At 45.6% G+C, this 21,662-nt stretch overlaps 1 protein-coding gene and 1 long non-coding RNA gene across 2 annotated transcripts in view; one reads left to right on the forward strand and one right to left on the reverse strand.

The window, feature by feature from the left end:
• Csmd2 (CUB and Sushi multiple domains 2) overlaps positions 1–21,662 on the forward strand; it is a 553,879-nt gene that overhangs the window by 213,466 nt on the left and 318,751 nt on the right.
• Positions 2,655–21,397, reverse strand: LOC104876961. The gene is made up of 6 exons (XR_784463.1): positions 21,136–21,397; positions 20,622–20,760; positions 14,590–14,756; positions 14,334–14,444; positions 11,363–11,512; positions 2,655–2,701 (listed from the first exon to the last, which is right to left on the reverse strand). It is a non-coding gene; the product is annotated as an uncharacterized LOC104876961 (long non-coding RNA).

Below are 21,662 nucleotides of genomic sequence, written 5' to 3' on the forward strand. Positions count from 1 at the left end.
CGCCCCTGCCCTGCCCCCCCCCCGCCAATTCCCCCATCAAATAATTCCTGATAATGAAGTTATGATGATTCACTGGTTTTCTGATGAGTGTGAATTCATCATCAAAATCTACATATTTCAATCCCCTGATATGTGCTCTCAGATTCCTAACCTGATTAATATGTAAAGTGCTTTATCCTGTGACTTAACAAGGGAGAGCCCAGCATGGTTTTAGGGACCCGTGAGGCTCCTAATCTCTGGGGTTCTGGGAAGTGTGGGAGATGTTGTTTTTCTGGTGCTTTGTTGAGGAAATAATAGGAGCACCCCAGGGACTGGACCAAGGCACCCGCAGCCGCAGCCGCAGCCCAGAGGGAGCGTAAGCTCTCAGCCCAGGCCAAGGCGCCTCCCCCATCTCCTAGCAGGGAGTCTTGGGGTGGGGGCTTGGGACAGCCCCCAGGAGAGGAGGAGTTGCAGCAGCCCCTCAGAACCTTCTGAAGGGGCACCAGGTCTTTCTCCAAGGCCATCTAAGCCAGATCTTACCCCTGGCCAGAGGAAGGCTACAAGCTGGGAAAGCAGCCTGGGCCTCCTCCCACACCACCAGCCCTGGGACTGGCCCTGCTGCCACCTTCACCTTTCACTGCATCTCAGTAAGGTTTAACATCCAGCCCTCCCAGCTACCCCTCACCTGCCGCAGGTCCTCATCCCTCTGACCAAGACTCTGCAGTTGACCTAGGCTAAGCCAGTTGTGATCCACATGTCGTTGGGCAGACTCTCACCCTGTACCCCATGAGGGGTCAATCCCTGCCTCCCTCTCTCTGTCTGTCTCTGTCTGTCTCTGTCTGTCTGTCTGTCTGTCTGTCTGTCTGTCTCTCTCTCTCTCTCTCTCTCTCTCTCTGTCTCTCTGTCTGGCTGCAGGAGCTGCTGCCTGGTGCCGTGGACCCTGATGTGGTGAGTAACTGTCTGCCTAGAGGGCTCTAAGCCAGACCTGTCCTCAGACTTTAGCTCCAGGCTTTGCACAAGGAATTTAACCTCTCTGAGCCTTGATGTCTTCTGCTTTTAAAAGAAAGCTATCAGGAATAATAATGTATGTGTGTTAGAGTCCTTGTAAATTTCAAATTAACCCGAGGCACCCCTACTTTCCTTTCTTGTAAGTTTACTTTTCTATTTTAATTCAGTTCCCTTCCCCTCCACTCAGATTGTCCCAGGCAGAGGTGTCTAGGGGACAGCGTTGCCACACCCACTGACCATGCTAACAGCAGTGCCCCAGTTGGTTGATGTGGGAGTGGAGGCCACAGAGAGATGTCAGGGTTGGGATACGGTGGAGGGGGCTGAGGCAGCACCTTTTCTCAAAGAAGCACCTGGAGCGCCTTGGGAATAAAGGATACCGTACCCCAGCGGAAGATGTATTGTTTCCTGAGGGAAATTGCCCACAGGAGGTGGGGACCCAGAAGGTGGCCTGGATGCCTGAACCTGGCGCAAGTCCCAGAGGACGACCACACGTCAGCGTGTCGCGCAGCTGGTGCTGGAGTTCTTAACCCCAGCACGGGCACATTGTCCTGGTTTGTGTATCCCCAAAGCAGGCGCGAAATAAAGGGTTCAAGTACAAGTAGCTTGCTGAGAAGCGCGGGTCACAGCAGAAGGGGCCATGACGCAGGGAAGGGGCAGCAGCCTGAGAGGATGTGTGACTGTGCTGGATACCACAGTGGGGGCCTGGGGAACCGAGGTCCACAGAGCCTACGTGTAAAAATTGTCCCGCCCAGGGAAGGAGGGAGCCCAGATATGTGTGCACAGCTTCCGCAATTCACTGAATGAGAGCTATTCTGGGAGGGTCACAGGGCTAATTCCCCAGCCGTTGCAGTCTGCTGTGCCCATGAGCAAAGTGGCCTGGCATGGGGGTGAAAAGTCCCCAGGCGTGGGGATCCAGAAGCTGGAGGCGGGCGGTGAGCCGGTCCACGCTGAAAGATCAGGGATGCCCCACACAGATTTGAGTATGTAGCAGGGCAGCGCGAACGGGAGTGGAGAGAGCTATAACCCTTGGGGTCTGGGCAGCTTTGTGGTGCGTCCCAGATCACTGGACAGGACCCCGGGTAGAAAGCGTTCTTCCTTCAGCCTCTGGAGGCACTGAGGCTTGGGCAAATCCACAGACACCTGTGGAGCAGCAGTGGCCCAAATGAGCAGGTACAGGTCAAGAAGAATCCATAACCCAGGAGTCACTGCTGTGACTCTTCCCCAGATGAAGCTGCCCGTTGCTTTGGCAGTTAGCCATTGAGATTTGGAGACTCAGGGACATGACAACTAGTTTGTAAAGTGACAGAATGGGAAGTTCTGTGGATTTAGGTCAAACACGCACACACACTTGCCAATTATTCGCTGGAATGCAGAAAGAGCCTGCTGCCAACATTCAAACCTTTTCGGAAAGTTTGTGTTTTCCAGGCTGTGCATTAAAGGAAGTTGTGCTTATTCCCCAAGTTGCAGGCACAGGGGGTGAAGTCACAAAGAGCTCATGCATAGCTGAGCAGGGACGCCCACTTGTGGGCTTTATTTAGACATGCCCCAGCATTTACTTCATCACTTTCTGGAGCCGCCCTGAGAAGTTTCAGTACTCAGCTCGAGGAGGAGAGAGAGAAAAGGGCTCAGAGTTCAGGCACATTCTCTTCTAAAGTTTGCAGGTGAAAGCGCCTTTCTGCTTCACTTCTCCAGCCTTCATCTCGCTCATCCTCTCCTGGCGGGGGGTGGGTAACAGGATGTCAGGAATGTGGACTCCATTAAGCCAAGCTCTACTGAGCAAGCCTGGGCAGGTGACCAGTTGCGCTGTGTTCCCATCTACAAAGTAGGGATCTTAGTGCCCCAAATGGAGCTCAAGACACAAGTGGTACACAGAAAGTGCTCAATAAAAGCACCCCCACTTTCCTTTCTTGTAAGTTTACTTTTCTGTTTTAATTCACTTCCCTTCCCCAGCCATTTAGGTTGTCCCTGGCAGAGATCTGACCTAGATGGCCAGGGACTTATTTAGCTCAGTGGTTCTGCTGCCTTCCTCACAAGCTCAAGGTCCTGAGTTCGAGCCCCAGCATAAATAAAAAATGTTTCTATTGATGTGGAGGTTGGATGGATGAATAGTGTGATGATCCACTCACAGTCTTTAATAAAGCATCATCAATTTATTGCACACACTATTATGCTAAGAACATCCCATTAATCATTTTTAATGGGATAACACAGACCCTTTCGTCAGACCCATTAGCTCTTATTTTGATCTGCGTTTGGCTATTCACCTCCTACAGATGTAATTGAGTCAGGGCTTAGGGCCTAGGGATGCCACACCCTCCCCACTTTATGCTTCAAAATCACCTGAGCGGCCTCTGCAGAAAAGGAGGGAAAGAGCAATTATTTTACCAAATTGGTTTCCAGCAGAAAGGAAACAGAATTTAAAAAGAATAAAAGGTCTTAATTTTTCAGTTCCATTATAACCATAAGGCATAATCATCAAAGAAAATTTAGAAAATAGAGAAACACCGGATAAATAAATGCTCATGAATGAACATTTCATGCATTTCCTCCCATTTCTTCTAGAGATGCCTTTGTTTGTTTTTGAGAGATGTGTTCACAGAGTGTATGCATATGTGTGTGTATATGGCTGTGTATCCATTTTTGTTATTTACATAGCAATTTTTGCTTATTGTGAAAAATTCAAAACATACCTGAGTACAGAATTATAGTGTTAAGATTTTGTTTGTCAATTCCTAGTCCAACTCCAGTGTCTTCCATAGAGATAAACATTATTAACAAGTTTGTATAGAGCCTTATGTATTTACATGCACACACGGAATAGGGGAGTTGCACATAAATACATTATTCTACAGTGTGTTTTTATCTTTTTAAATGTATACATTAGGTATTTTCCCCATGTCAATATTACCTCTGCCTCATGGTTTTAAATGATCACCCAATATTCCATTTTTCTGCCATTTTAAACACTGCTACCACTAACACTATCATGCAGTTGTCTTGGTGCACACTGGAGCCTTTGTAGGATGGTTTCCTGAAAGTGGAATTTCTGGGTCAAAGTATACATTACTTTTAAATTTAGATTCTGCCAAATTGTATTCCAAAAATGCTATGCCAATTTAAGGTTTCCTGTATACGAGGCTATTTCCCTACTTCTTTCTCAAAGTTAAGTTGTGTTATTTTTATCCATCTCAGTGAATGAAAACAACATTTCATGTAGCCTGGTGTGAGCTTGAGCCCAGGAGTTCAAGGCCAGCCTGGACAAGTAGTGAGACCCTGTCTCAAAAAACAAAAACAAACAAAAAACAAATACTCATTCCTCCAATTAATAGTATAAGTAATGATCTCTTTATGTGTTTATGGTTATTTTTATTTTATTCTCGGAATTGAATTTTCTTGCCTGAATTCTTAACCCCTTTTTTTCTAGTGGGTTGTACTGGTCTTTCCTATTAATTTATAGGAGCGCTTTATGTATTTTTAATATTAACCTTAATATATTTTTTAAAACCTGTCAGTCAATATCTTGTCAAATAGCCTTTTTTATTCTCCCTCACAGCAGAATTTTAAATATTTATATGATAACATCATCTGATTTCCTGATTTTATTACATAAAACTCTTGCATTTACTTTACCTAGAAATACTTACCCAGTTAGAAGTTATTAAACTACCCTTCTGTTTCTTCTAGAATGCTTAATTTTATATTGTACACTTAGCTTTTAATCTGTCTAAAATATAGTTTTAGACCAAGTATGAACTGTAGGTCTAGATTTATTTGAGTTCTAAATGAATATTGAATTATCCCCAAACTTGTCCCTTCTGATTTGAAATAGCCCTCTTATTATAAACTGAGTGTACATTTATCCACATTTGGTCTGAATATTCTGTTCTGTTTGATTTTTCTATTACTCCATTTCTGTGTCATAATCATATTGTTTCAACTGTACCATAGTTTCATAGTAATTTTTGTTTTCCAGTGGGAAAAGATCTGCTTCAATACTATATTATTACTTTTAAAACATTTCATGGAAAATTCTTATGGATTCACTTTTCCAGGTGAATTTAAGGGTAAGCTTTTCAGATTTCCTTCCAAAGAAATTCCACTGTAATTTCAGTAGGAATTTCACTGAATCACTAGATTAACTTAGAACCAACATATTTACAATAGTGAATTTTCCTCCCGGGGACATGAGATATCTCTTGTTTTTCAGCACTTTAAAATTATCTTTAATAAAACTTGTATGGTTGTTATCATGTAGACCAAGCAAATTTCTTGTTAGTTTTATTCCTGAATATTTTTATAGGGTTTTTTTTTTGCTATTATGAATAGGCTCATTTTGCCATTGCATTTTCTAATTGTTTATTACTGATAAATAAGAAAGCTATTGATTTTTATACATTTCTTTCATAATGCTTCATTTTACTGAACCGTCTTGTTAGCTCGAATAGTTTTAAGGTTTATTATTCTAAATTTTTTTGATAGACAATTGTATTAGCTCCACGTAATGTAATCTTGTTTCTTGTTCTTTGTTTTTGTTTTGTTTTGTTTTGCCTTCCTTTATGGTTAGTGTTTTCAGGACTGTATGAAAGGAGGAGTGTGATAGGTTTGGCAGCTCCAGGATTTCTGCCTAAAATGGACTTAAAGACAAGAACAGTTTTTATTAAATTCTACAGTACAGATCAATAAAAAGAGCAAGATTTCTGGAGATAGTTCTATTCCCATTTTATATAAAGTTGAGAGATCATTTATTTTCCATATTAAGCGGTTATTTTTTTTTTTTTTAACTTGGAGTGATTTGAAAAGGGGCTGATGGAGACAAGATGAGAGGTGCAGACCCTGTTCCCATGGCACCGTCACGTCCCTGGGTGATGGGGTGAACCATATTTTATCCTGATCACCTTGCACTTAATGGCATTTTCTCTGTTATCATAAACCCTTGGCCTCAAAATGTTCCATTAAGCGGGTATATCACAATTTACTTAACCATTTCTCTGGCTGTGAACATGAAGACTGTCTCTAGCTGCTCATGTTATGAATACTTCTGTGAAGAATACGTTTTGTGTGTAAAGCTTTTTTTTCTGAATTTATTATTGTTTCTTTAGGTGCAATCCCCAGAATGAATATTTTTAAGAGTCTTGATTCTTATTGCCAAATTGCCTTCTAAAATCATTTGATCACTTTTCAGTGCCACGGTCAGTACGCAAGGGTCTGAAGAAATGGGCCTTTTAAAATTAAAGATTATGAAACACATCATAGAGGAAAAGGTGTGGACTTTAGAGTCAGGGGGGTGGGCTTGAAGTTTGGTTCCCGCAGTGAAAACTGGGTTATATTTTCCAAAAGCGGCTGAGCTTCAGTTTTCCTATGTGTAGAACGTGCGGTGAATTTCTTCCACAGTCAAACCGAAGGCTGAATGAGCACGGCCTGGTGATGGCCCCTGGCATCAAGTAGCTACAACCAAAGGGGAGTCACTTCCCCTTTGTCTAGACTGTTTTCAGAAATTTTCATGTTCTGACTGGCTTCGGTGACGTCCCCTGAAAAATCTGCAGAATGACTGCGATCCCTGAGCAGAGGCCTGTCTCCCAAGGAGGAAGCCCCTCTTCTGTGCCTGGCTGTTGCTGGCTGCTGGGACCTTGCAGACCACTCACAGCCCATGCCAGAGTTCTGCTCTGTGGCTGGGAAGAGGAAAAAGGCACAAGGGCACCATTCCTGGGAAAAACCAAGTGACCTTCAGCTTCTCCCAGATGCGCGAGCGGGATCATCACTGTATGGACATTGCACAGAGCAGGGCAGTTGTCAACTGTACCCACCTCTTAGTTGCCAAGTCCTGCCAGCTCTGCTGCCTTAATATTTTTCAATTTTTCCCTTTCTCTGCACCACCAGGTCCCCTGACCTTGTTCGGGTGCTCTCACACCTGTGATACTGACATAACCTTCTGTTAGCCTCCAGAATGGCTCCCTCCTGTCGTCTTCTCACTGGCCCAGTGGGAGCTTGCTAAATGCCCATCCTGGCCATGCTGTTCCCCTGCTGGAAACCCTTCAATCACTCTTTTCACCCATGAGATATAGTCCAAACCTATAGCCTGGTGTCCAGTGTCCTCCAGCTGGTGACAACTTCTAGGTTGTACATGCTACCTGCATAATCTTTCTTAACCCTTTCAATAATCATATCAAGAAGGCATTATTTCCATTCCCCTTATGTAGATGAGGAAAATGGGACTTAGAATATTAACATATCCTTTCAAGCTGAGAAGAATGGAGCCAGGTTCTTTGTCACAAAAGCCCATGGCCCCACTAAAGCTTATGCCCCCAACCACTCAATACTGTTTGTTTGTTTGTTGGTTGGTTGGTTGGTTGGTTCCAGGGATCAAACTCGGGACCTTGCACTTGCAAGGCAAACAGCGGCACCACTGAACTAAATCCCCAGCCTATCACTTTGTTCTTTATGTGTGAAGATATCTTTCAGACTAACCTCATAGTACCTTTATATGTATGTCTATATGCAGAACTCATAATTCTAGTTGGGCACTAAACACAAACCTGACTAATGGCTAACAGAAGACCCAGCAGATTCTTCTCCTGTTCAGGGCTCCAAGGCTGGTCACAGGATTCCTGCTGTAAACCCTGATTGCAAACGTTCCAGTCACTGCCTGGGTTAGTGAAGATTTCCTAAGAGGGGCCTCTACCCTAGTCTCTGGCCCTCTCACAGCTGCCCTTACAGGGTTCGCGGTGGGATTACGCACTGAGTTAAATTGGATTGGATTGAACCAAATCAAATCCAGAAGCAGATAGTCTTCAGCAGTGGCTGGATTTAAATTCACTGTTGTCCTAATCATCTTGTGGAAGATAACACTGCCTCCTTCATAAGCCAGGCTTAGCACTCAGGTTGTTGAGGGTAGCATACCTTCAGGGGTTTCTGTTCAGGCGAGGTAGGGTTTTTTTGTTTTTGTTTTTGTTTTGATTTGTTTTAGGGTTGTTTTTTTGTTTGTTTGGTTTTTTGCATAGACCATTTGAAGTAGATCTGAATTGTGCAAGCTTCTGTGATGTAGTTTTCTGATAAATCTTGGAATTTGAACAATCTGGGTTTAAGAATCGCCTGTACCATTTGCACTGTCACTTGACCTTGGGCAAGTTATTTAAACTTCTCTGGGTCTTTTGTTCTTCGTCTATCTCTGTCTCATGGGGATCTTGTGAGAATGAAAATGAGAAATTGAATATAAAATCCTTACTATGCACAATGGTAAAGAATGCACGGGCTTGGGCAATACTTAGAATAATTGTCTTTTTCCTGTCTCTCCTGTCCATGCTGAATTACACAAGAGTGGATTGGGAGCAGCAACAATAAGGAAAGACAGAGGCAGAAATTGGAAAGCATGGTCTTCAAGGGAATTGACCAGGCAAGAGCCCTGGAAATAGGCAGTTACCAGGTCTGTGCCTCGGACAGTAACAGAAAGAGTTGGGAAGTTGGGAGGGGATGAGGTTGGAGAGGTAGATGGATACTTATTGGTATTATTGGTATTTTGTTCTGAGGGAAATAAACATTGAAATGCTTCTAGCAAGGAGTGGCATGGTCAGCTTTGCATTTTTGAAAGACCATTCTGGCTGGAGCTGCTTATTATTGAGGAAGCCGACGAGAGACCTGATGAGGTTTGGGTGAACATAGCACCAGTGCAGCCTAGGGAGGAACAGATTTAAGAGCACCAAATTGGGTGTGAGGAGCAAGCTGACAGCAGAGAAAGAGGACAGGAGGACACACAGCAACACTTGGCTTTTCTGGGAGCTCTGACCCTAACAGAAGGCAGGTCTGGAGTTCACCCCCAGTATGTCCAGCCCTCTGTCATCCACTATGTGTCTGCTGAAATCTCAGGAGACCCTCCAGCTGCCTGCCTGCCTTAAATTAGAGTGGACCTGAATACCAGTCTGCAAGCATCACCCCGTAGCCCCCACCCTGCCTCATTTCTCCCCATGCCAAAGGCTAATCCTTTCCTTCTGGCTGTATTAAAGATTATAAAAATACTTGAAGCTGTCATCTATGTGGGCCTTTCCCAGTGGCCTCTAGGTCCTACTCTCCAAAGCCCATAAGGATGGAAGGCTGCTGAGAATGAACAAAAGACACCCTAAAAACAAGGCCTGTTCCCTAGGTCAGGGGATCAAAGTCTTGGAGCATCCCCATAACATAAGTGGTAGTCTTCCAACTTCTTTGCAACATGGATACTGCTTAGAAACAAACAGAAGTTTCTTGACCCCATTTCACAAACTGTAACCCATTATACTAGGGGTGTGATTCAGTCCACATTTTAACTACTCACTCCGGGTCATCTTGATACAACAGTCAGAGACCACCTTTGAGAAATTTTGAGTAGCGAAAAATAATCACGAGGGGCCCCAACATCTCTCTAGCGACAACCGTTTGCCACAGTCCTGACATAACATTTGACCCTTACCACTCACCAGTGAGGTAAGCCCATCATGACTTACAGTCCAGGAAATTATCTGAGATGCAAAAATATTTAGCTGCTTCCCCAACAACACACAACTGGTTACTGGCAGCCTTGGAATTGGAACCCCAGGTCTGCCTGACACTTCCACCAACACATTGCCAACTGCGAGGAATACAGCACCTGTTTATGGGTAGTTAATTGTCCATTTTGTGGGACAAGGTGTAGAGAATTGGCAGACACCTAGACAAGGGGTGAGTACAGAAGTCAAACCTTGACTCAGCACAAAGATTCTTCTCGCATTGAAGTTTAGTCACTCCCTGGGGGTGGCCAGTGGCATGTAACTGAGGAGCTAGACAAACATTAGTCAGAGGTGTCCCTGAGCGGAATTCTGGAGTATGTGATTCTGAATCCGCTTTGACGCCTCTGAGGAGTGAGGCAGAGTTTTGACAAGGTGACTCCCTGAGCCTGGTCCTCACGCCAGCCCTCATCTTATGTGGTTGCATTTGTGACCATGAAATTAGCTAGTTCAAGGTAGGAGGGTTGAGAGAACTGTGGACCCTGAATCTTTGGTCCTTCAGCGAATCATTTCTGAATTAAGAGACAACTGAGAAAGTATGTTCTGTCCCCTGGAGGTAGGCTCCTGAAATTCTCTTGATGGCTGATTGAAGTCTATGTCCAAGGATGATTTCTTCAGCAGACCCAGGGAATTTATAGTGAATCCGCCAACGTTCAGAACCAACGTTCAGAACCAACGTTCAGAAAAGCAGACAAGTTTTTACATGTGCCCTTCCTGTTAATGTCATCCCAACAGCTGAGCCTACAAAAGGATGCTAGTCATGACAGAGATGGATATATTTCATTTTTCTTCAGTCTGATCCCTCTCCAGTGGAAAGACCATGGCACACAGGGAGCATTTTAGAAAGTATGAAATTACAGATGTTGTTCATTGACACCCTGTTCTCAGAAGCTGTCTCATTAGACTATCCATCTACCCCAGAGTCAATTTCAGTCCCCGAGTCTCAATTACCTCTAGCCACCCAGCTCCCCATCAAAGTTCCGCCATCCCCTTGTGAGAACCAGGATCCACGTTTGACTCCCTTCTCTGTACTCACAAGCTGTTTAATCTTAGGCAAATCATTTAACCTCTTTGAGCCTCAAGCCCTGTTGGTGGGATTATAAATTTTTTGGAAGGTAATTTCATGTAATGATTAAAATATAAAATGTCCATATCACCGTTAGGAATTTATTTCAAGAAAATAGTAAGAGGTTAGTGTAAAATGATATCTACAAAGATGTTCATGGCAGTGTTGTTTATTGTAGAGGGAAAAGGCAGCAGTTTTTGTGCAACATTACTAGTTCAACAAACTGCACTGCATGTGGCTGATGAAATGTGGAAATTGAAATTAGAGCTTCAAAGGACATTGGAAGAAATTGAAAAGTGCTTAATATGTGATAATTGAAAAATCAGGGTGCAAAATGGAATATATAGTATAAAGTAAAAATTTTATACACATACATATATAATGGTCATAAAAAGGGAAAGAGTGGAGAAAAAAGTTAACATCCTTAGCTCTGAATGGAGTATTATTGTGTCTTACTTTATGTTCTTTTGTAAGTTTCTGTAGATTTTACAGCAAGGCTGTATTACTTCCTGGATAAAAGATAAAATGTTTATTACACATTTTGGGGGGGTGTTGGGCACAAACTCAGGGCCTTGTCACGCTAAGCACACACTGTTCCATTGAGCTAACTGGCCCAGCCCCTTGAAATGTATTTTCATGGCTCCCACCACTTAAAGGGTAAAGACCAAAGTTTCTAATGGGGTTTTCAGAACCTGACCCTGTCCTAACTCAGTGCCTTCATCTGCTGCCACTTCTCCCATCCTCACCAGCTCCCCTATAATCCCCACGTGCCTTGTTCCTGCCACCCCAATCGACTTACTATTCTGTAAGCGCATCATAACTGTTTATCCCGTCCCGTATTTGTTCTTCCTGCTTTCCCCATTCAGAATGAACTTCGCCACATTCTGCAAGACCGAATTCAGACATCTCCACTTCTCCCTTGACTGTCAATTGCTTCCTGCCCTTTCTCCTAAAGAACACGTTACGTATAATTATTTAGTTTCTGTAATCTCTACTTTCCTTTCTCCAAGATTTTGTAAGAGCCCCAGGGGGTGGGGGGAGACTGACCCTGTCTTGGAAAATGAGGAAAGAATTCATAGGTTAGAGTTTTTCAAGAATGAATAGGAGATTGACAGCCAGACAAAGGCAGTAGGCATCCCACACAATTCTGCAAGGTACTTCCAGTTGATAGACCCCTGAACCTATTTCTCTCACAGCCTTAGTGGTCTTTTTTGTTGGTTTGTTTTTTGAGACAGGGTCTCGCTATGTAGTTGAGACTGACCTGGAACTCACTATGCAGCCCAGGCTGGTCTCGAACTCACAGCGATCCTCCTGCCTCAGCCTCCCAAGTGCTGGGATTACAGGCGTGCACCACCACACTCGGCCTCACAGCCTAGTGTTGATGTATGTGGGTACATATCTCTCTGCCACCACTTGGAAAGGTCACCCAGTGCAGAAAATTTACCTTGTCTGCTTTACAACATTCAGCACAGTGCCTGGCACATCCTTACCATCCTGCTTTCAATTCCTAGTATTAAAAGGTGTGAAAATACCAATACAATAATTATCTTTCTCTTTGTCTTAGCGCAGATGGGGAAAGAATCATATTTATCATTGGCTGCAATAAGGGCCTAGAGACAGTGACAGCACTTGGTATATAATCTGTTGATTTTAAGCAAATTAAAAAAGTTATTCCCCTAGTAAGCAGTATGCAGATAGTCTGCAATATTTGGTCTTTCCTAGAGTCTAAGCATCCCACCAGGATGAGCTTTGCTTCTCCTTTAAACAACATCCCACAGTTTCAAAGTGATGGCTTTGAAATAAATCCTGCTTGAGTGATGTTTCTCTTGGACTCATAAAATCTTTATGGCAATCTTGCCTCATCGAGTATGAGGAGGAAGAGAGAGCCAGAATCACTAAGCAAGAAGTGGGGAATGCAGTATTTCCTCATATGTAGGTCACACATTTTATGTAAATAGTTTTGAAATGCAAGTCCAATACTGACTACACTTTAGCACGCGCGCGCGCACACACACGCAGACACACAGACACACACACACACACACACACATGCCAACACCCCATAGCTCTGTCCAAAGTGCTGAATCTGTGAGCTAAGATCTCTTAATCTCTGATTAAAGAGTGGGTGATATGGAAATGTGTTCATTCGGATGGAAGGTTTGAATGTATTTAAAGACCCAGAAATAGCTATTCAAGGAATAAGCATACGAATACTGGCAGACAAAACAACAGGTTAGTGCCCCCCGCAAATAAAAACAGAAATAGTAAACTGGTGGAGCTAAGCTCTCAACCCAGTTATGCAAAGGACACTTACTTGTGAGTTGTGCATTCATTGGGCACACATCTTTTGAGTGTCTGCTGCACAATAGATATTGTACTGTGACACTGAATTACATAAATCATAATCTTTGGTTTCTATGAGGTCACAATCAGTGCTTGCTCAAGCACTGACCAGCTGTTGATCTTTCAAGCCTCAGATTTTTCTCATTTAACAATTAGAGATAATAAGAGCTCACAGGGTGATTGTGTAGATTAAATAAGTTAATGCTTTACACAGAATTTAATATATTGTAAGCTCTCAATAAATGTTATATATTAGCTTTAGGTGTGATGCACTGTGCTAAGTTCTTTATGTCTATGATCTCATTTATTTCATACCAGTCATGATCAGGCTCTAATATCTCCTTTGTATGGATGAGGAAAATGTAGCTCTGAAGAATGGGGTTAGGCCACTTTCCAACATCCATACAGTTAGTCAGTAGTGTGCACAGAATTCAAAGCAAGTTCTTTCTTCCTTGAAAGCTAAGACTCATGATTATGGTGATGCTGGTTAAAGCAGGAATTGGGGACAGACTGGCTGACCACACCAAGATGCAAGGAAGTAAGGCAAAATCTACCTTTATCTGGGCTGGCATTTTTGAGAAGGCAAAGTCTTAGGGAACATGACGGGTACATGACACAGGTATCCTGTGAATTTTCGGTCAGGGACACATGAGAAATGGAGAGGAGAAACCCAACCCTGGAGAGAACAGATTCAAATCACAGCCACCTTGAAAGAGTTTCACTGGGCTTCCGTCCCATGGGAAGCAAGAATGAGGATCAGAGACCAGAGCACACCAGGCAGGCAGACGGCTTCCATTTAGTCAGGGCTGTTAGCCATCAAGGCTGCAGAGGCCCCGGTGACACACATCCCACTCCACTCCAGGGGGCAGAAGACTATTTGCAGACTCCATTTAATAAGGGGTGAAGGTTTGTTTTTTTTTTAATGAATTGCCTGCCAGAGACTTATTGGCACCAGGATAGGACAGATTGACCTAAAAATGCACTCAGTAAAGGCTGGACCAATGCTGGTGTCCTCATAACCCTGGCCCCCCATGCTGCATTTGGAGTCAGACTCTTTGATTGTACTTGTCTGCGTTCCACAGGGTAGGAATGGTGGGGAGTCTGAATTAGTGGCAACACATGGTTATCTTGCTGGTAAGGTTGTATTTTTTCTTTTATTCCAAGAGCTTATGATTCAGTCCTATGGCGTCACATAAATAAACATTCTCTTTGCCTTCCTCCCTGTGGGAAACAAGGCTATGGAGCACAGCCTCCCCTACCCAAGGCTGTCCCATAAACAGTGGGAGTTATCTGGATCCCCTTGATAGAAATTGGAAAGATCACATTTTAGTAGTGTCGGTGGCAATTGCTTTTCCCATTTGTGACAATCCTGTGCCATCGTGGGGCCTCCCTAAGCTGCCCTTCCAGCTCAGACCTTCCATGGGTACCTTTCAATCACAGAGTTTGCCAGCCATCGAGCAGGTAAATAGATCAATGAGGGCTGTTCATCCAGTCAGGCTCCCTGGGCCTCTGTCTGCTGCTTTCAGTCCTTGCTGCCACTGTGAGATCAATGGGGATCAGATGGCTGTGCTGTGTCATAACAATGGCTCCTTTGCAGGGACTTGGCTCCATCCCTTTTCAAGCAGGGGAGGTCAGGGACAGTCATGCCCAACACACTGGTGATCCTGGGGAGGCCCATGTTACCTTCTGAGAAGTCAGCAGTGGTCTCTGGAATACCCCACATGCTGTTTTCCTGCTGTCTGTCTCCAACCCATGTGGACAGTAGCGTTGTTCCCATCTCCTGCACACAGGTCCCGGTTTCAGCTTCTGCTGCAGCTGAAGGGAAGGCATGGTATGTCCAAGAAAACAACCTTTGCAGGAAACAAGGTTTCAGGTTATTTGCAGTGTCTTGCCTTCCTGCAGCAACAGCCTCGTGTGACAGCCCTGGCTTCAGAAGCAGGGGGATTATTGAACAAGTGCATGGGACAGAAAGTGCTAGAAAGTGGAGCTCGGGTTACCCAGGCTATTCCCCTTCTCCTGGCTTAGTAGCACACATTGTCCCAAGTGGCCACGCCTAGCTGAAGGGACTCATTTAGCAGACTCTGCTTCTATAGCTCTTATCACATGATTGACAGAGAAAATCTGGTTGGCTCTGCTCATTACTCAGGTGTCCCTTTCTTGTCCAGTCACCTGATGCTGTTAGGTAAGAGGTAGGGAGGCAGCACAGGCCCCAGAAGAGGGACCCAGCTGGGCAAGCAGCCCAGGGTGGCCCTTGTACATTAGTGTCACCTGTGTCATCTTTGGTATCCCTTGGGAGGTAGGGGGAAAACTGCTCTTTTTCACCCAGCTCCTTAATCCTAGCTAAATAATGCAGACGGAGAGTTGAGGACTCATGAAGAGAACTCGAGAGCAACTCCAGGCTGTCCTCACAACTAGTGTGGCTTTCACAATCTCCAAAAAGGAAGCCTGATAAATACCAAGAATTACTGTGGTCGTTATGGATCCTCTAAGTAGCTAAACCCCCCTAGATTCTCAGGGTTGTAATACCTTGGGATTTGGAGATATAATTAAGAACAGATGAGCCTCAAAGAGGTTGATGGTGGTGATCCAGGACTACAGCCCACAGCAGAGAGAATCTTGAGTGAGCGCTAGGCCTTCATCTCCCACGTGTGGTAGTGGAAGCAGGACTGGTGGGGCCTGCAGCATAAAGGACCTTAGCTACGGGGGTCACTGGGCTCAGGAGTCCTGGCTTCCCATCCTCCCAGAACATGTGACACAGCTGTGAACCTACACAACAGGCTGGCAAGAGAGGCTGGCAACAAGCTGCTGAGCAGCCTGGAGCTGTACCCCACAGCCACAGTGAGCCACTTTGGCCTCTACGGGATTAGAGACGGGCACTGTCTGACCCACTTCCTGTTGGCCGCCAATTTGCCTTCTGTCCACACATTCATTGGGCCAGAAAGGGGCCGTGCGAAGTGCTGGGTCATCTCCCACCCTCTTTGGCTTTTACCCATTTTCCAATATTTTCACTGACTTTAATACTGAAAGGTGTAGAATAACCAATAAGGTAATATTTCAGATACTTTATTTGATCTATCAAGGGCAGTGACCTGAATCTATATTATCTGTCACGCCAAGAACATCATGACCTTCTCAAAGGAAATGAATTTTCTCCCAACCTGAGTCAAGCAAGCAGCTCAGACCCATCCTCAAGCAAAAGTCTCAGCACCTAAGAACTTTCAGGACATTAAATCTCCATCAAAACAGGACTGGGCTCTTGAAGTTCATGATTTAGAGCAGCACAGGAAGGGAAGGAGCCTCATAGCTACCATGATAGGTGGTAGCATGAGGGGACTGGAGCCAGAGTTCCTGGGTTTTGCCACTTGGTAACTGTGTGACCTCAGATAAGTTGTTTAACCTCTCTGTGCCACCATCCTCTCACCTGCAAGCCAGAGGTTAGACTAGAATCTGCCTCCTGGAGTTGCTCTATTAGATGAGTTAGTACATGTGAGGTGCTTAGAACGGTGCCTCAAACGCAGTAAGCGCTGAGGGAGATACCTGTTTCTCACGTATGCTGCTCTGTCTTCTCATTTTATTCTCACAAGAAGCCTGGGAAGCAGATTTTTGTATTATGATGCAGAAGAAGACATTGAATCTCTGGTGTTTATAGCACATTGCCCCCGCCGACATGGTTAGTAAATGGCAGGGACAGACCCTAAGGTGAAGACCTCTGACTCGGAGCCCTGCACTGTTCCTCCCTTCACCTCCGCGGCCAGTCCCCTCCTGCTCAGCCTGGCTTCCCACGGTCATGGCGCACGCATTCCGCGGGTCCCCCCTCCGCGGGCGCCGGATTCTCCCTGGAACTCCAGTGGCCCCGGAATCTCAGCACCTTTTCATAGCTGGAGCAACTTGCATAAGGTACTTAAAGCCCCTGAGCTTTAGTCTGTTCGTTTTCTGTGAACCAGCACAGAGCGGAGACAGAGAACAGTTGCCCCACATAGGCAGCCTTGCCTGTCCGGGACCCTCTTGCTTTAGTCTGCCTACCTCTAGATTAAGTGTACTGAACACCCAGTCACGGAGTTAGACCCGCTCCCTGGCAGCATCAAATCCAGGCTCAGCTCTGCTCCCACCCCACACTTATGTGTGATGTTCATCCCCTCCCTCGGCAATGAGCCCGACTTTGTTCAACTACACAGGATTCCTGGTGGTCTTTGGCTGAGAGATGCGGGGGGCGGGTGCGTGCGCGTTGACATAGCCTCTGGAACTGTGATGACGCCTGAGAAGCACTTGCAAATAAGCCTGGTACCCAGTCAGTACCCAATACATGTGAGAGATAGCCATTAAAGTTATTACAAAAAGTGTCCTTCCCCCTTGGGCAGAACTGAGGAGCGCCCAAGACCTCTCCTTGCTCTCAGACCCCATCTTTCCTGACGTCCCCCACAAACGCCCTCTTGTGTTGACTCGGGGTACTGCAGCATTCGCCCTTAGCATTTCCCAGATCTTTACAGGATAGCCCTCAAATCTATGAAAATCTCTTTTGCCCAGGACATTGGGGCCTCCCTTAAAGGACATCCTCTGAAGATGTTGAGGAAGCATAGGGGGAGCAGTGAAGGGATGATGGAGCTTCTCGGCCTTGGCAGGGGAGAGGCTCTGTACATGGAGATTCCCTCACCCGCTGGCCAGGGCTGTGCAGGCCAGAGGGGCATGGCCAGGTCCTTTAGTGTGAATGTATTCACAGCTGCATGGGTGACGGGCAGCCCCGGGGACAGCAGAGCTCGTCCATGCCCACTGGTGCTAATTGCACATAATGCATTAAAAATACAGAGCCACATCTGTTCGTTTTAACGTGGGTACTGGGAAATTGACGTGGTTTATAATGACAGGGTGTGAGGAGAGGAAAATGCTTATCCTGCCCGTGAGCCAGAGGCACTGCTGCAAGTGAAGAGCTGGAGGTGTAATTTCCATGCACAACCAGCTCCATGGGTGCCAGCCAAGTCCTTCCCTAGAGGCACCAAGGGATACGGCCAGGCATTTCACTGGAAATACCTAACTGCATAGCCAGTCAAGCAGAGAGTATATGTCCAGGTGCCTGGTAATCCTCTTGCCCTGTTCTGGTATTGGCAGAGAGTTCCCGATGGCACTGACAGCAAGGAGACTCTAAATGACCCCTGGGCTGCCAGGCGTAGGGCAGAAAGATCAGCCAAGCTCTCCTGATTCAATCATTCCAGCAGGTGTGAACTGCGAACCTACCCTGGTGTCTAGCTCCTCCTCTGCAGAATGCAGTGTTTAAAGCACCTCCCTGGTTGCTTTTTTAATGAAGATAGCTACACTACATTTCTTCAAGCAGTATCAGGCATAGCATAGGCATTTAATAAAAGTTTGCAATTATTATTTTATTCCACACAAAATGTTGTGTTAAAAATTAAGGCACTGGGAGGAATAAGACCCTTAAACACCATCTGGGGGAGACAAACAACAGTTGTGATGTAATATGCATTAGTTTATGTATACACTATATAAGCTGTATGGACCAAATGTGAACTTACATAAGCTGTTTGGGGAACACAGAGGAAGGCAGAAGAGAAAATGGCTTTCTGGACCTGACCTTTTCTGACCTGAGTCCTGTAGGATAAATGAAAGTTTCCCAGACTTAGAAATGATCCTGGTTTAGAGTAGCATATGCAAAGGCCCTGGGGCTTTAGAGGAGAGGATAGTGTTTCTGGAGAAAAATCAGTCTAACAGGATCTTGGGGTGGGTTATTAGACACCTACTGCTGTATCACAAATTACCCCAAAACTTCATGGTTTGAAGTAATATTCATTATGTCATATTTTTTTAGTGTAAGGTATCCAGGTGTGGCTTAGCTTGGTTCTTTGGCCTTTGGATTTCTCCTAAGGCTGCACTCAAAGCATCCACCAGGGCTGCAGGAAACTCAGAGCTCACCTGGGGGAAGGATTGCTACCAAGCATATGCACATGGTTGTTGGTTGTCTGCGGGTTCAAGTTCCTCCATATTGTGACAAGAGAGTGCAAGAGACTGTGACAAGAAAAAGAACCCACACCTGAGATTCTTTCCAAAAGGCAGCTTGGACACTGCTGTTGGCCTCATCTATGTAAGCCAAGAGAGAGTGAGACAGAGGGCACAATCCTTGATAGCCTAGCACCTGAAAGGAGTCACTGGGTCCCCAGCACAACCTGCCTGCCCATCCCCAATGCCTCACATCCCTTCCACCTACAGAATATAGCCACCCCTTCCCCAGGTCTACAAACATCTCCTCCCATGGCAGCATCAAAGCTCAGACTCATCGTCCAAATCGAGTCCAGCTGTGGATGTGGCTCGAGGAAATTGCTTAGTCGGGATGTGGCAACGTGTGAAACTAAAGAGAGAAATGATCTGCCCCTGTCTGCCCTATACGTATACAGTGGTGGGATAGGTTAGGACGAAGGCTATGGACATCCTGCTCATAAAGGGAGTGTGAGGTACAAAAAAGTACTGGTCCATGACAGTTTTAAATCCAGCCAGAAAAATTCCAGAAGCTTCTTGATTAGGTTTCAAAGCCTAAGACAGATTTTTCCGTGACTCTTAGCTGCACCTTCTAAGCCCTTGGTAACTGAGTCACGTGTCTTTTGTTTTTCTGGAGCTAAGGATTGAATCCAGGGCCTCTTGAACATTAGGTGAGTATTCCAGTGCTGAGCTACTTCTCCAGTCCCAAGGAAGCGTGTGTTTGAAGCAGACTTGGTTCTGCTAAAAATTTGGGGGGTTCTGTGGCCTTTTTTATGCTGTGCTCTCTCAGTCCCTTTCAGTCCCGGTTGTCAGTCTGAGAACAGTTTTCTCAAACTTGAGTTTCTGCGATCTCACTGAGATTCCCTCTCTGCACAAAAGCCACACCCATTGTTTTATTTGAACTAAACCCTTTCATACCTGAGCCTCCTGCTGAGGAGGCCAAAGATGCCCCTTATGTCTCCCAGAGTCCCTCATGTTTGGTCTGGAGACCTTCAAGGCCAACTCTGATCTCTTTCAGAGGCCTTTGTGTGACCCTTTGGTGTTTCTGAGGTCTTAACCAAAAGCCACACAGGTCACACTCTTAGCTTTATCTCCAGACTGCCTTTCTTTGACAATGTTCAAAAGCCATCTCTTAACTTTATCATCTTTTGCTATATCGGGAGACTAAAAACCTTCAACACTAGCAAGTCCTGGTCCTTTATGTTGGACATTTTCCTCTCTCTTCATAGATCATGCTCAGCACTTGGGTTGGACATCTCCAAAGCAAGGTGACCAAGTGGGTGAGATGTACATTCTCCTTGCCACACAACCACAGATAAGTGTCACTAAGATTTCTGCTACTCTCTAGCAAGGATCCCCTTCTACCAGCCTCCAGTACTGTGTTCCTTGTTTCCATCCTCAGAGTCCACCTCTCTTTGAACAGTCTCTGTGAGGCAATTGGAAGTTCTACAACAATTTCCTCAAAGTATTCGCAGCCTCTGCCCATTGCCTGGTTCTGGAGCCACCTCACTTTTTTTTTTTCTTTTAAAGTATGTGTCACAGCATTTTCTTTCTCTTGATACCTAAATCTATATTCATTGTTTATTCCAGTTTGTAACAAATTACCTCAAACTGTAGAGCCATGAAACAACATCTATTAGTATCTGTGTGTCAGGAATCGGGCCTGTCCTAGCTGGTCTGTCACAAGGCTGTGGTACAGGTATCCCCTGGGGCTGCAGAACCTCAGGGCTCACCTGGGGCATGATCGATCTCTTCCAAGCTTCCTTGCAGTCATTGGCAGGCTTGGATTCCTCGAAGACTGCTGGCCAGCAGCCACCCACTGTCCCTGCCACATGAGCCTCTCTGTAGGGCCACTTTCAACCTGTCAGTTTGCTTTAGGCAAACGAAGGGGAAGAGAAAGGAGCATCACAGGCTTTTGTAGCCTCATACCAAGTGACATCTCATCACTTTTGCCTCGTTCTAGTCACTAGTATTGAGTGTCTGGGTCCAGCCCACATTCAACGGGGGTCTACACAGGGTATACGTATCAGTAGGAGGGGACACTGAGAGCATTTCAGAAGCCCAGGAACAGTGCATCTGGCAAGGTCCCAATGGCCTCACGTTGCCATGTCAGACTCTAGGAGGTGACAGGCAACCTCTGAAAAATTTCACTGCTGAAGGGGAGATTCTTAGAAATACAGTCCACAGGCTACGGCAGAGGAAGGATGGAAAAGAGGGGCATGGGCAGGAAGAGTTCTCGTCAGGCACCTGCTACCGAGGATGGCCTGGTAACAGGAGGCTCATGGTGTCACTGGTCGTCAGAGATCAGGCCCAGCACCATGGGTCACGTGGCTGAGCTGTCCTGCTTGAAACTGCTTTTGTGTGTTCTTGCCTTCTGAACCATTTTTCAGAGACCAGGGCAGGCACCCCCATTCCTAGGGCATTTCTCACCCCGGTCTTCATCTGCGCACAACAGTGTCCATGATGGTCCACTTCTTCTCAGTACACCTTAATGGCATGTACTGCTTGTAAAAGTGTGACAACATAAGAGGTCGCATGATAGGACAGAGGGGCTACCAGTGCCTTTGTGACCTTAGCATCATGACCTCACCCTGTCCACAGACCTGATGTCTAGTCTTAGAGGCCAAGCAACTAGATTTCTTTCCCCCCACTTGATATGTTTAGTGGAGGCTGAAAGCAATGGGAAAATCCCAATGTGGTTCTGTAGCCCGGATGATGGTCGATTGTTTTACCACCAGGACCAACTTCCCTGTTGTGATTTGAGGGAAGCCCAA

This window comes from Fukomys damarensis, unplaced genomic scaffold (genome assembly GCF_012274545.1).
Source record: "Fukomys damarensis isolate Sample0158 unplaced genomic scaffold, DMR_v1.0_HiC HiC_scaffold_23, whole genome shotgun sequence".
NCBI classification, from domain to species: domain Eukaryota; kingdom Metazoa; phylum Chordata; class Mammalia; order Rodentia; family Bathyergidae; genus Fukomys; species Fukomys damarensis.